The sequence below is a fragment of the Gorilla gorilla genome, chromosome 22, assembly GCF_029281585.2.
Source record: "Gorilla gorilla gorilla isolate KB3781 chromosome 22, NHGRI_mGorGor1-v2.1_pri, whole genome shotgun sequence".
Taxonomy (NCBI): Eukaryota; Metazoa; Chordata; class Mammalia; order Primates; family Hominidae; genus Gorilla; species Gorilla gorilla.
In genome coordinates this window covers 15,966,755-15,982,909 of record NC_073246.2, presented here as the reverse complement: position 1 = coordinate 15,982,909, position 16,155 = coordinate 15,966,755, and the positions used below count along the sequence as shown (strand labels likewise).

General features: G+C 44.5%; 1 pseudogene; it reads right to left on the bottom strand.

Moving 5' to 3' along the window:
* Nucleotides 1–337: 337 nt before the first annotated feature.
* LOC101138664 (sorting nexin-19-like) lies at nucleotides 338–3,314 on the bottom strand (annotated as a pseudogene).
* Nucleotides 3,315–16,155: the final 12,841 nt, after the last annotated feature.

Genomic DNA, 16,155 nt, shown 5'->3' with positions numbered 1-16,155 from the left:
GTTCTGGCAAACAATCTCAGGGAGGACAGCAAAAGGAGAAGCAAAAGGGGATTGTTCCTCTACCTCACATCTTCTTTTCCCAAAGGAAACAGAATCTACTCACCAACAACAATCCCAACACCACAAAAGGGACATGGAAATAAATGTGCATGCGACTGGGACACATACCCCGTGTCACCTGCTACAAATGGAGCAGAAGTGGGAGAGAATCGAGCCACTGAGAGCCTAGGCCTTCTGAGCTGTAGCCTACTTCCAGAGGACGCAGGCTTCCTCACTGGTGTCTGGGTGGCCAAGTAACTCTACTTCCCTGACCTGGGAAGGATGCGGGAATAATCAGCTAAGAGGAGACACCCATCCTCTTAGGGCTGCCTGGGGTATCTGAAGCAGAGGTGGTAGCAGCGGACTCCTCAACAGAGGCACTGAGATCCAAGAATTCCAGGATAATGTCCCCAAGGCAGTAAATCAAATGCCTGTTGATGAGTGGTTGTTGTAGTGACTCCAAGACTAGACGCTCAGCTGGCATTTGTTCACCCCAAGAATTTCTACTATGAGATCTGGGAGGACTCCCATTAGGCTCTGCAAAGCCTGTTTCTCAGCAGCCAGTTTCTGCTCCTGGGTCCTTACAGGCCGTGGAAACTTAGGCAAAACTCCACCAGGCCAGATGGACTCCTGAAGAAGCCAGAGGTACTGCACCCAGCACTGTGGACTTGTTAAATTAGCTACCTGCACCTCTAGCCACCATTGAACTAGGGTACCAAAGATAAGACAAAGAAACATCTACATGTTTTCAGTACACAGCCATTTCCACTGTTCTGTTAGTAGCAAGAGAAGCAGATTCAGGGCTGTGTCAGCTAACTCTGTCTCTGTTCCTGAACCATTGTTGCTGGATCGTGGGCTGGCACAGCTGCATCTGACAAGCAGCTGTCCACATGTCCTTTGGGAAGTTGTTCAGGATCTTTTTCTGGGGCTTCTGTTGCCTCCATCTCCAGTAACTTTGTCTGTTTTTCAATAAAAGATTCCATCCCAGACATGGATAGGGTCTTGGACTCCACATTGTCTTCCTGGAGACAATAAAGAATCCTGTCTTGTGCTTCAGTCACACTTAGTGCTGGAGAAATTTTACTGGGTAAGAACCTCAGCCTGGACTTGCTAGCCTTCTTGCCTTCTGTATGGGGCTTGCTTTCAGTCTCGGCCTCACTCAGCTTCTCTGTGGGGCTCTGGGATTCAGAGCAAGGAAACGCTGTCTTCAAGGTGTCCACAATGGCACTCACCACCATCTTCTCTATTCTAGAGACCATAAATGGTTTCTTGACAAAGGAAATGCGAGCATCTGTGTTCACAGCAAGAAACTCCTGCACCTCCTCACTGTTGTTAGCAATCTCTGGAATGGCACACAGTTGCTTCAGGAATTATTATAGGAGGCTCTTACAGGCTTCTACTCTGTCACTGTCCATGTTTCCAAATGGAAGATCTGGAAAGAGATTTTTAGGACCCTTCACATTTTTAATGAACTTTCATAGATCTGGTTTCTTCTCCTGACAGCCTGCAGATTCAAGAACTCCCAATAGTGGTGATTCACAGTGTGGTAGGCCAGCTGCTGCAGGCTGCTGTTTTCACCATCAAGGGCTGTCTCATACTTCACAGTATAGAGTGTGTATGGGTGCAATCTGGTGCCACTGTGCTCTCGGGCTGTAATGGTGCCAGTGATATGAAGGTTCTGGATGACAACTGGGCCATCTGGACTGCTTAGGGGCTCAGAGCTTAAGGTGGCTGAGCTGAGAGGACCAGGTGGAGAGGAGGAAAGCAGAACTGGTGGCAGACTAGGATCAAGGTAGGTCACATCTTTGGTGAGATCCTTCTCTAAGCATGAGGGCCGTGAGGAGCAGGTCTTTTCCGGCCCCTCCAGCAAAGCTGTAACAGAGGTGGTAACTTCTCCTTGTTCTATCTCCTTGTCTGCTGTGTCAATCTGGATCTCTGGGCAGAAGTTCAGTGTGGAGACAGGCAGGCCTGTCTCTGTTTCTGTCCCTGGACCCTCCTCAGCCTCTGCTCCTTCAGATCCCTCACCATCTTTGGGTTCCAGAGCCTGGGAACCCTCTAGGGCACACAGGGCATCCTGAATCCTGCCAGACAGAAAGTGGCCTGGAATCGAGCATGATGATTTCTTAGCCTACTTCAGACAGCGGAGACTCCAGCTCTGAGTCTCCACATAAGAACAGGGGGCCTCGAATATTTGGCTATAGGAAATGAGATGAGTTGTTTCCTACTTTTCTTTTTTCAGACATTCCACCCAAATCTCCCTCTATAGCTTCATGGCCACCTTCAACCTCTGAGGAGGGGCCTGCAGGAATCTCTGGATCACTGTTTACTTAGGAACCCTGGGGCTGCTACTGGAGAAGGAGCTCTCCCTTCTGGAAGCTGCTGTACCTCAGCAATCAGTGGCAGAGATGTGGGCACTGAGGGCTGTTCAGGGGTATTGGCTGGGCAGGGTGCTGGATCTCTGGCCTTGGAAAAGATACCCATGAGGACAAGGTGGATCCAGTCAGGATCTGACAGCTGGCTGATCAGTGGTAAGACTACACTGCATATGATGAGTTCAACCACTACATGGCATCCAGTATGAGTCTCCAAGTGGGACTTGGGCACTAGCCCTTGAAGCAACAAATTCACAATACCACACGTATAGGTGGCTTCAGCATTGGGGCTGTGCACAGCAGGATGTGGGGCAGTAGCCTGGCAGTAAGCCTCCCAGAGGTGGGAAGGCTCAACTGGACCATTCTTCCCTGTAGTGGCCTCCTTTGCCTGAATGTAGCTCTGCAGGTGAAAAACGACAGAGAGTCAGAACACTCTGGGCATGAGCATGACGGTCCATCATGCTCATACTCCTCTGAAGCTCCTGGACCAACTCTTTCATGGCTACCTCCATTTCCTCCGCAAAGGCTGGCTCCTGGCTCACAGAATGGTACAAGGATAATACAAAATCTCAAATAATCACATCTGGATGGTGCGGTTGGTCTCCTGTTCCAGCTGTCTTTCTGCCTCAGGGCATAGAGGACAGGTGGCCAATGGGATGAAGCCTTCCAGAAGCAGTGGACTTGAAGCCACTCCAGAGACACTGGAGCCCAGCCATCCTCCTAGCACCACTAGCAATGCAGACAGAAGGCACAGCAGCCACACACTGACCAGAAGGTGTATGACCAGGAGCCAGCAAGCAAGACCCCCACAGCCATCACCTTTCGCCTACTCAACAGGTTATTAAGGTGACAGCTGGATCCAGCTGGAGTCTCCTGGAACGATGGCACTGTTTCTGTCTTCATGGCTGAATGGACAAGGTGGCTTCCCCAGATGACAGCCTCAAGATTTTACTCCAGAGTTAGGGAAGGTGGGAATGAACTGTGTCCCTGATACAGGGTGATCTGGGTGCTGTCCAGGGAACCGAGGCTCCAGGCTCTCTAAGTCCTACAGGCACTGCAAAGCGACAGCAGCAGCTCTGCATTTGCCCATGGCTACCACCCACAGAGTCCTTGAACTCGCCCCTTCCAGTCGAGGTGTGGCTTTGGAGGAAAACTCTGTGGCCTTGATACTGCCCCAGGCAGAAGGCCTCTTTGCGGCCCTGGGGCCCACGGACACTTAACATGCAGAGGGCGGCGGAGGGCCAGGACTGGGTCACACGCTGCCGGGAACCATGCGCCCACACTCAGCCCCGACCTGAAGTGGTCTCATCGGGGTCATCTCCGCTGGCCTCGGCCTGCTGCTCCTGCAGACCTGGGTGACTGCACTCGCAGCCCTGCCTGTGTTAGGGCTGCCAGCCTGCCGGCCACTGGCGACCAACAGTAGCTTTTTGTAACTTAAATTTTCTATATTTTCCTTGCATATATTTTTGACTTTGATCATGTATTTTATTTAACCTGCTAACAGAATGTACCTACAGTAAGATTACAATAAAAATTACCATGGTCCATGACAAATTTACTTGTAAGTGCAGTGAGAAAAAAAGTTTAATAAACACAATAGAGATATACAATATGTGGCTTTTCACACAGTCTTTTGTCTCCCATATTATTCCTATCATTTATTCTATATTTCTAAGGTTAAGTAATATTAAGATCAGCTATAAGCATTGTAATGTGCTTTTAATTATTATATATAAATGTATCCCATGACAATTATATTCAACATATTATTTCAAGCTATGTACAATTTTAATAATAATTTTATACATGTTGCTTTGAAAATGAGAGTGAATTTGAATATAACCAATAATCACAAAAATATTTACAGTGCAAATATTCTCAGCAAGATTTGAATTGTTGGTAAATTCAAAACAAATAGAATTGAATTAGATAGGAGAATGCAATAAAACAAACAAAATTTTGTATAATTTTCATTTAGTTTATGTTAAAATGTTTTGAATTCAGATTAATCACATACCATGATACAACATTTTTGGTTTTGTTTTTTTGAGACAGTCTTGCTCTGTTGCCCAGGCTGGAGTCAGCAGCATGATCTCAGCTCACTGCAAACCCTGACTCCCAGGTTCAAATGATTCTGGTGCCTCAACATCCCAAGTAACTGGTATTACAGGGGCATGCCACCATGCCTAGTTTTTTTTTTTTTTTTTTTAGTCAAGACAGCTGTTTGCCATGTTGGCCAGGCTGGCCTGGAACTCCTGGCCTCAAGTGATCCACCCACGTCAATTTCCCAAAGTGCTGAGATTACAGGCATGAGCCACGGTGCCTGGCCCTGATATAATGTTTGAAAGTAATGGGTGAATAGTACATTTGAGATACTAGAGACCTATTTGGAACATTAAGTGAATGTATCTTACTCTCTTCTTTCTTTTAAGAATGTATTCTTTACCATTCTATGCAATAGCTGACATACGTGCATATTTTCTTAGGCTGTCTACATGATATACAAATATTTGGATACATACAGAAACATAAACCACTCATCTAAAAGCTTTTCAACCTGACACATAAATTCGGGTTATTTGAAAACGGAATAGTAAGTGTTACTGAAGAGCTTTTACTATGGTTCACGTTTGGTAGTATATGCTAATATCCTAAAAACAAAACAAACACCAAAAATACCTTGATTTTATAATCTAACTTCTGATGTCTAAATTAATCAATAAGATAATTTTTGTATTTTAACTGTATTATACTTTATTTTGATGCTGTGTAATTTCACAATGGATTAAATACTAGCTGATGCTCATCAGAGGTAAACTAGTGAATTATTATCCCATTAAGATAAATTTTGTTTCTGCTAAAGTAACATCTTATTTTAAATGCAGGAATTTACTAAATCAAGTGCTAAGATTTTATTTCTGCTAGTAAATGAAAGATATATGTAAAATTCAAATACATTCCGTTACTCAATCTATTCTTTGTAATCGTGAGAATATAGACAGCATATTTTACACAGAGCATACATACAAAGGCTTATCTTCATCCAATTACAAGTAAAATATAGCTATGTAAATATATATACATAATTTAGATATTAAATGACAGAATTTACTTATTTACCTGTGCATGACACAATTTGATTCTATTATTCCAGGTACGGTAACTGGTTGAAAATGGGACATGAAGTAAACTGATATTCTTAAAAGTAACTACATCCAGTGAATTCATTTTAACGTCTCCAAGCAAGGCAAGACCACCTTCTTAAGATAAGGAATGAGGGGTTACTTATTTTGGCCAAGTTGGCTCAATGATCTGGGGAACCAAAAACTGTATGTACATGGATAGTTGTTTTGTTCACCCCACAAAAAATTGGGGAACCCATTATTTCTCAATTCATGCTTTTATTTTCATGTAAGAGAACAGTTGATGCTCCAGAATCTAAAATTTTAATTAACCAAATACAATGTTCCTAAAGATAAACATTTCCTTAGAGTTAAGCCGGCCAGGCAAGGTGGCTCATGCCTGTAATCCCACCACTTTGGGAGGTCGAGGCGGGTGGATTGCTTGAGGTTGGGAGTTTGAGACCATCCTCACCAAAATGGTGAAACCCTGTCTCTACTAAAAATACAAAAATTATCTGGGCCTGGTGGTGTGTGCCTGTAATCCCAGCTACTAGGGAGACTGAGGCAGGAGAATCACTTGAACCAGGGAGTGGGAAGTCACAGTGAGCCAAGATCACGCCACTGCACTCCAGCCTGGTGACAGAGCCAGACTCCATCTCAAAAAAATAAATAAATAAATAAATAAATAAATAAAATAAAGATGGGGGAAAATAGAGTTAGGATAACAGAAAGATAGGGAATACGAAACAGAGAAAATCAATAAACCAAAATTAAATGTTTCAAAGATAAAAGAATTGGCAAATGTTTACTTAGGCTAAGCAAGAAAAAAAGAGAAGAGACTCAAATTACTAAAATCGGCAATAAAAGAGAACACATCACTGGCAGTATTACAAAATAAATATGATTAAAAGAGAATGCAATGAAAAATCTTATGCCGAAAAAGTAAGATAGCCTAGATAGAATGAAGTCCTAGAATGACAGAAACTAAAATAGTTTAAAGGAGAAATTAAAAATATAAGTAGATCTATGGAAGGTTAAAACATTGGAGTGTAATTTTAAAACCTAACAATAAAAATCTCAACTCAGCTAGCTTCCCAGGTGAAGGAAACACTCTGAGAAATTAATATCAATTGTTCACCAACCCTTGAAGAAAATAAAAGGGGAGAGAATACTTCCCAATTCATTTTACAAACAGGATTACTCTGACACCAAAACTGAATCACAGAACAATATAGACCAGTATTTTTATTTGTTTTATAAAATCAAAAAATCTTCAACAAAATACTGCCAAGCTGAATCCACCAACATATAAAATAGATTATGCACTGTGTGCAGATGCGATTGACCCCAGGAATGCACCACTGATTTAATATTTGAAAAATCAATGAATGCAAACACCATATTAATAGAATAAAAGACCAAAATATATGAGCATCTCAACAGACAGAAAGCATTTGAGAAAATATTACACATTTTCATCATGAAAACACTCCAGTTATGGACAGTAAGATAACTTCCTGAAACTAGTGGTAGTTATCTATGAAACCCACAGCTATCATTACACTCTGCAATGAAAGGGTGAATCCTTTCCTGGCAGGGTTAGTTACAAGAATGTCCACTCTTGCAAATTCTACTCAACATTACACTGTGGATTCTAGCAAGGTGTATTTAGCAAAGAATAGAAAATTGAAAACATCCTGATTGAAAAAAAATAAAATTATTTATATTTACAGATGGCGTGATCTCATATATATGTAATTCTAAGAAATTCAGTAAAACAGTATTCAAAATAATAAATTTGGCATGGTTTCCAGATATAAATGCAATATTAAAAATTAATTTTATTTCCATGTACTGTCAATGAACTGCCTTAAAATGATATTAAAGAAACAATCCCATTTATAATAGCGGCAAAACAAATAATAAATTTAGAAATTAACAAGAGCACTTCAAAACGAATACTCTGAAACCTCCAAAATATTGTTGAAATAAACTGAAGAAGAACTAAATAAATGAGAAGAGGTGGAGCGAGATGGAAGATGGAATCTCAGTGACTACGTCTCCGCAGGAATATTAAATTGAACCACCGTCCAACAATCCAAACAAGATAATACCTTCACAAGAGCTAAAGAAAGCAGGTGACAGATCACAGAACCGAGTTTTAGCTTAAAAACAAGAGAAAACACATTAAAGAGGGTGAAAAGACAGTCTTGCAGTGACTGCACTGCCCCTCCCTCAACCCCAGGCAGTGCAGTGCAGAGAATGTGTCCACCTCTTGCAGGAGGGACAAGGAAGGGTCCGTGGGACTTTCCCTTGGAGCCCAGTGCCAGCTCTGCTACAGTAAAGGACAGCACTGGGCAGAACCCCGTGGCCTTTGGTTCAAGGCCAGTGCCCATAGATAGAGCATTTAGACACGACCTGGTCTAAAAGGGAATCCACTACCCTGGTGGGACAAACCTGAGTCCTGACTTGCTTCACCACCAGCTGATTCAAGTGGCCTCAGGCCCCAAATAAATTTCAGTGGCAGGCAGGCCAGAGTCACTTTGGTCCATGGGTGAGCTCCAACAACCAACGGTCTGCTGGTCTGGGAGGCTGTGGGCTTCCTATGTGACATCAGCTGCAGTGGCCACAGGGCTGCCTGTGTTACCCCAATCCCAACTCCAGGCAGTGCAGTGCAGAGAGAATTCCTTCTCTAAGAAAGAAAGAGGAGAACCCAGTGTCAGCCCTACCGCAGTGGACACAGCGTCAGGCAGAACACTGTGGCCCTGATCCCAGGCAGGAGCTCCCAGACACCTACAGACCCCCCTGCAGGGAGAAGAGATTCTGCCACCCTGGTGGGATGGACCCAAACCCTGGCCAGCTTCATCACCAGCAGACTAACCTGGCTTAGAAACCTAAATAAGTCAGCAGCAGTCAGGCAATATAGTGGCCACAGGACTCAGATAAACCCCAGTGCTGCTCTGCTCTGGGAGGCTATGGGCTTCAGGTGTGTTGCACCAGATGCAGTGGCCATGAGAGTGCCCAAATCAAACTTCTCCCAGATCCACAAAGCTTGGTGCCCAGATTCCTTGCAAGGGGAAGAAGATGGACGTGAATGAAGAACTTTGCCAGGGAACCCAGGGAACCCCTCCCTTATCTTCTCCAAGTGTGTCACGGCCACCAGGGACCTCAGTCTGCAAAAGTCACGGTGAACCTGAGCTTAAGGTGCCCTCTGGTGCTGTAACAGCTGCAGTGATCACAGGCTTGGGGAACTCAACAATCTTGAATTTCTTGGAATTTCTGGAAGACTGAAGAAAGACAACAAGCACATACAAGAACAGACTGCAAAAACTGGCATAAATACACACTTATTCAACTCCCAGGCATGAACATATGCTCAAAGGCATTAAGAACATTCAAGGAAATATAACCTCACCCAACAATAAATAAGTCACCAGTGACCAGAGCTAAAGATGTGAGACTCGGCTGGGTGTGGTGGTTCACACCTGTAATCCCAGAACTTTGGGAGGCTGAGGTGGGTGGATTACCTGAGGTCAGGAGTTCGAAACCAGCCTGACCAACAAGGTGAAACCCCGTCTTTACTAAAAATACAAAAATTAGCTGGGTGTGGTGGCAGGTGCCTGTAGTCCCAGCTATTTGAGAGGCTGAGACAGGATAATTTCTTGAACGTGGGAGGCAGAGGTTGCAGTGAGCCAAAATTGTGCCACTGTACTCCAGGCTGGGTGATGGAGTAAGACTCCATCTCTCACACACACACACACACACACACACACACACACACACACACACAAAGATGTGAGACTCTCCAGACAGGGAAGTAAAAATGGCTGTTCTGAGGATACTCAATGAAATTCAAATATAGAGAAGTAATTCAGAAACTTATCAAAGAAATTTAACAAAGAGACAGAAGTAATTTAAAAAGGTGACAGAGACCTCAAAGCTGAAAAATGCAACTGATGAACTGAAAAATGCACGAGAGGGCCTCAACAGTAGAACTAATCTCAGCACAATAAAGTTCATATATGACAAATCCACAGCTAACATCACAATCAACGGGGAAAAGTTAAAAGGTCTTCTTCTAAGATCTGGAACAAGTGTGGCTACTTTTACCACTTTTATTCATCACAGTACTAGAAGTCCTAGCTAGAGGAATTAGGAGAATGCAATAAAAGGCATCCAAATTGGAAATAAAAGGAAGTCAAATTGTCTCTGTTTGCAGGTGACATAACCATATACATATGCAGAACCCTAAAGATTCCACAAAAAACCTACTAGAAATAATAAACAAATTCCATAAAGTTGCAAGATACAATATCAATATATAAAAATGAGTAGCACACCCATGTACCAATAGTGAAACACCTAAGAAAGAAATCAAGAAGGCTATTTCATTGCAGTAGTTACCCAATGCCCCCCCAAAAAAGATACCTAGAGATAAGCTTAAAAGGCGAAAGATCCCACAATTAAAACTATAAAACATAGACGCAAGATATTAAAGCAGACACAAGTAAATGTAAAGATATCTCATGTCCAAGCACTAGAAGAATATCGTTAAAATATCTGTATCACCCTATGTGATCTAAATAACCAATGGAATCCATGTTAAATTAGGAGAGAGATTCTTCATAGATATAGGGGGAAAAAAAAACAAACGGCCGAGCATGGTGGCTCATGCTTGTAAATCCCAGCACTTTGGGAGGCCAAAGCGCCTGGATCACGAGGTCAGGAATTTGAGACCAGCCTGAACAACATGGTGCAACCCCGTCTTTACTACATATACAAAAATTAGCTGGGCATGGTGGCGCACGCCTGTAATCCCAGCTACTCAGGAGGTTGAGGCAGGAGAATCGCCTGAACTCAGGAAGCAGTGCTTTCAGTGAGCTGAGATCGCGCCAGTGCACTCCAGCCTGGGCGACAGAAGGAGACTCCGTCTCAAAACAAACAAACAAACAAAAAACCGCTAAAATTCACGTGGAAATGCAAAATACCTCAGATAGACAAAAGAATCTCGAATAAAAAGAAAAAAGCTGGAGGCATCACACTGCCTGATTTCAAAATATACCACAAATCTAGTAACATGGTAGTGGCCAAAGAAAAAAAATAGGTAGGGGACAGACAGAGAGAGACAAAGATACATAGACGAATGACAGACAGACATAGACAAATGAAACAGAATAGAGAACTCAAAAATAAATTCAAGCTTTTACAGTCAACTCTTTTAACAAAGGCACCAAAAACACACATTTGGGAAGGACAATCTCTTCAATAAACTGTGCTAGGAAAACCCAACACCCACATGTACAAGAATACATCTAGGCTGTTATCTTACCATCTACTGAAAATAAAGATTTAAATGTAGGACATGAAACTATGAAACTACTAGAGAAGAAAACATAGCAAAATGCCTCGTGAAATTGGTTAGGACAAGGGATTTTCAAATACACATCAAAAACACAAGCCACAAAATGCAATTGCATTAAACTTAAACGCTTCTGCAAAGTAGAGAAAGCAATCAATAGAATGAAGAAACAATCCAGAGAATGGAAGAAAGTATTTGCAAACTATGCATCAGGCAAGGGGTTAATACAACACAAAATATATAAATAACTCAAACTACTCAAACAAAAATACAAATAATCTGATTTAAAACTCAGAAAAAGATCCACCCAAAAATTTTGTCCCCCATCTTCTTTTCTCAACCACCTTTGGCCCCCTCCCTCTCGCCACCCTTTTTCTTCCTCCGTTTACCCCAAAACATTTTTCCCACTATTTTTCCCTACTGTCATTTCACAAAGCCTTCTCTACTCTCCTGCTCACCACTCTTTTCGCCATCCATCTACCCAAAAACTTTTCCCCCCTCATTGGACATCCTCTTTTTCTCCCTTCTGCTCTCATTCCCCTTTTGTTCTTCCATCTACCCAACTTTTCCCTCATATCTTCCCAAAGCCTTCTCCCCATTCCTGCTGCTCGCCACCCGCTTTTCCAACCTCCATCCACCCAAAAACTGTTTTTCCCATCGTCTTTCCCCCCCTCCTCCTTGCCACTCTCTTTCCCTTCTCCATCTATGCAAAAACGTCTCCCCACTGTCTTTTCACAAAGCCTTCTCCCCACTCCTGCTCACCACCCTCTTTCTTCCTCCATCTACCCCCCCAAATTTCCCCACCGTCTTTTCACTAAGCCATCCCCGTTCCCACTCGCCCTCTTCTTTCCTCTATCCTTACCATCCTCCTTTTGCCCTCCATCTACCCCAAAACTATTTTCCCCATCGTCTTTTCCCCAACTCTTTCCCTCCTCCCTCTCGCCACCCTCTTTTCTCCTTCCACTTGCCACCCTCTTTTCCCGCTGCGTCTACCCACATTTTACCCACCGTCTGTCTTTTCTTTCCCCACCATCTGTCTTTTCTGCCCACCATCTTTTCACAAAACCTTATCTCCCTCCCGCTCGCCAGCCTCTTTTCCCCTCTCCCGCTTGCCACCCTTTTTTCCCCCTCCATGCACCGAAAAACTTTTCTCTCCCCACTGTCTTCCTCACGGTCTTTTGGCAAAACCTTGTCTCCCTCTGCTTGCCACCCTCTTTTGTCCCTCCTGCTCACCACCCTCTTTTCCTCATTCCTGCCCCTCCTCTTACATGCCGCCTTCCTGTCGCCCTCCATCTACCCCAAAACTATTTTTCCATCGTCGTTTCCCAATCCTCCTTCCACTCTCCCGCTTGCCACCCTTTCTCTCCTCCATCTACCCAAAAGCTTCTCCCCCAGTTTTTTCTCCCCACTGTCTTTTCTTCCCACCGTCTTTTTGCAAAACCTTCTCCTTCCTCCTACTCGCCACCCTTTTTTCTTCTCCTGATCACCACCCTTTTTTTCCTCCACCTACTGAAAAAAAATTATTTCCCCACCATCTTGTCCCTACCGACTTTTCACAAAATCTTCTCTCCCTCCTGCTCACCACCTTCTCTCTCTTCCCCCTCTCTCTCTGCACCCTCTCTTTCTTCCTCCCACGTGCCACCATTTTCCACCTCCATCTACCCAAAATCTTTTTACACATCTTTTCTTTCCCCAGTCTTTCTGTTCTCCTCATCGTGTTTCTCCCCACCGTCTTTTTGCAAACCTTCTCTCCTTCCTACTTGTCCCCGTTTCCCCCCCTCACCACCCTCTTTCTTCCTTCTACATGCCACCCTTTTTTACCCCCTAGATACCCAAAAACTTTTTTCAACCATCTTTTCCCCACCGTCTTTTTGCAATGCCTTCTCCTGCTTGCCATCCTCTTTTCCCTTTGCTGCTAGCCACTCTCTTTATCCCTCCATCTACCCAAAAACTATATACCCCCTCCTACCACTCCAGCCGAGCTGCCGTCTCTGTCGCCAGCACCCACCACAGCGAGGCGAGCTGTGGTGCCACACGCTCCAGCCTCCAGCTGTGGCAAGTGACTACCCCTTTTCCTGGTCCTCTAAGCCTGGCACGGAGCAGCTGCGCAAGCAGCCACACAAGAGCCTGGAATGGCCTGACGCCCCCTTCTGCATACTTTATACATGAGGTTATGCAAATGAGGTTCCTGGACTACATATTCTGATTGGATGAGAGAAAACCTCTAGTCCTATTTCTGATTGGACTTTATTTTCATGCTGTGATTGGTTGTCCTAAGACTTGCTCTCATCCAATCAGAATCGAAGCTGGGAGCTCAGCTTAGAGAACAGGAAGTGGGAGCCACATACCCCGAGCTGGAGGCTTGAGCCTGTGGCACCTAGGTTCGCCTCACTGCGGTTGGTGGAGGTGACGGAGGTTGCAGCTTGGCCAGCATGGTAGAAAGGTGGCAGGGTAGGTGAGCTATCCAGGGATGCACTACCCTGGATAGGAGCACTATCAAGGTCACATTGCCGGTGGGGGTATCGGGGGCATGGGTTGGCGGAGTTGGTGGGGGCTATACTGCCTGGTGGTGGGGGTGGTTGTGTGTACTACAGGGGGCTGACCGCCAGCTAGGGGGAGGGTTAGGGGTGCTATCAGCTCCTGCACTGTCATGGCAGGGGGGCAGGTTGGGGGCACTATCTGGGCTGTCACTACCCCCAGCAAGGGCTGGTTGGGGGCGCTATCCCTGGCTGCACTGCTGGGGGCAGTGGGGCAGTTTGGGGGCACTATCAGGTTTACATGCCCTGTGGCATGCCAGTGGGGGGGCACTATTGGGGGTTGCACTGCACTGCTGCTTCTGGCAATGGGCTATGGGGGGTGGCTGCGATAGCTGTGGCCTCCAAGGAAGTGGCCGTCCTCTTCCCAGACTCTAGATTCTAGCTGGCAACCTCTGTTTGCTCGTGCTGGAGTGTGGCAGGCATGCAATGTTTCCTTGGGAATCCTGAGCAGGGTAAGGCCCCCCACCCGCCATGGTTCCCGGGCCTGCACCTTCTCACTGTGTTGCAGAGACAATCTGGGACCCCTGGGCACAGAGTATCGGGCACCACGGGGGAACAGGGTCCTGAGGGTGGAGGCATCAGAAGCAGGAACTGGCACTTGGTTGGAGAGAGCTAGCTGGGTCTGAGTTTCTGCTTCTCATGCTCACCAAGGAGTGCAGCCAGGGTGGGCCCAGCAGTTCCTGGCCAGCTGGACCTAGCCAGGGGCCGGTTTCAGCAAAGGCAGTCACACCCACCCCAGGTCCCAGTTGTGCCTTTGCTGAAACCAGCCCCTGCCACCCAGTGGCCAGCATGACAAGGTAAGCCTCTAACACTACCACTCCCTGCATCCTGTTCTAGGCACGTCTGGCTTTTACCACCCATATGCTTCGAGCCAGGAGATGGAGGAGTCATCTGTTGCACGCTGGAGGCTGGAGCCTGCAGATGGCATGGTTCTGTGGCTCACCTCGCTGCAGTTGGTGGCAGAGACAGAGACTGCAGCTTGACCAGAGTGGTGGAGTGGTAGGAGAGTGTCTGCGGGGGCCTCCTGGAGGTGGTAGGAAGCTTGTAGGGTGGGCCGGTGCATTGAGGGCAACAGCGCGGTGGTCATGTTGGTGTTGGCATTAGTGGTGGCAGCAGCAGCAAGTCTGGGATCCGAGAAGTGGGAGTGGGAATGCTGTGGAGCCCACCGGGCCCAGCCTGGCCTGAAGTGGGGAGGCAGCTGCGGGTGCTGTACCTTGGGCTTAGGTGGCAGCAGTGGAGGCCCAGCCACGGCAAGGAGGAGTCCTCCTCCTCCTCCTGCAGAATCTGGAGGTGCCCTCCTCCTAATGGTGCCTGGGCCAGGTGTGAGTGGCAACATTGTCTTATTCTTAGCAAAATTTAGGGGGTGACTATTGGTGTATCTTTTAGCTTGGCTTTGTTGTGAAAAGTCTTGAAATTTTTTCAAATTTCATAAATCAGGAGGGGAAATAAGGTATCATAATAGGCTTTGTAATTCCCGCACCTGTTCTTCTTCCCTTCTTTCAGTCTGTTTTTTCTTCTTCTAATCATCATCTTCTTGTTCATCTTCATTTTCTTATGCTGCTGCTTCTATTTCTTGTTTATATTCTTGTTTCTCCTCCTCTTGTTTTCATTATCCTAAGCAATGGCCTTAACAAACAACAAACCAAAACTGAGTTAAACATAAACTACTTGTCACCAAGTTGTATTCTTAAAATAATCAGTCCATTACTATGCTTTAGAAATGAGGAAAAACATTGATTGCATAATTATTTGGTTACTTGAATAGCTATACTTTTATGATCCTGTTAACGTGTTGTAAGTAGTTATTCAAGGAATCAAAAATGAATCATCAAATAAAATATTGCTAGCAAACAGCCATTTCATCTCTCTCACATAGTCTGGAGCTATGCAAGAGTCGGGGGGTAATTAGTTCCAATTTATGAGATCATTAAGTGAACTGTATTCCTTTCATTTTATTTCTCTGCCACCATTTTCCAGAGTATTGTCATCTGCATGAGCAAATCTGGTTCATCACATCTTTGCAACAGGAAAAGGAAGGGAGGATCATGTGTATAATGTTTTAAGGCCAAGATTCACAACCAGAACAAAGTCTCTATTAACTTTTGCCTTCAAGAACCTGCAGTGTTGAGCCCTTTTTTATTTCTGGTATTACTACCTTTGGTATGAAATCTTTTTTTTAGTGATTACTCGAAGATTATGCATTTTGTTGACTACTTTAAAGAAACAATCTATATTGTATCATTTTTCAAGTCCACAGAAATCCATAAGGTCTATAATTGTGACACTTTTTATTTTTAAAGTTATGAGCATGTAAAATACTGTTGATATGTGTAAGGATATGTAAAAATGCCACTAGATAGCTTATGTTGAAGAGATAGTGTCTAAATTTTTGTCCAGAGTGGATTGGTTGCAGTTTCTTAGGTGTGTTTCTCAATACATTGCCTCAATGTTTTAAAGCATATAGAAATATTAATACTATTTAACCTCATATAGTCCTTTGTAGGTTGTTTAATATTTCTACAGACTAAAGATAGCACAGCCTCCATTAATATTCAGTAATATTAATAAAATTTGGGATATATAGCGTTAGAATCCAACAAATCCAGAGGAAAATTGTTAAATTATATAGCTGTAGAGCAGGAAATGAAACCCAGGTTCCAAGCTCTAAGGGGGCCACAAGCTACCATACAAGTGAATCAGTGACGGACATAGAGTTAGCAGAATTA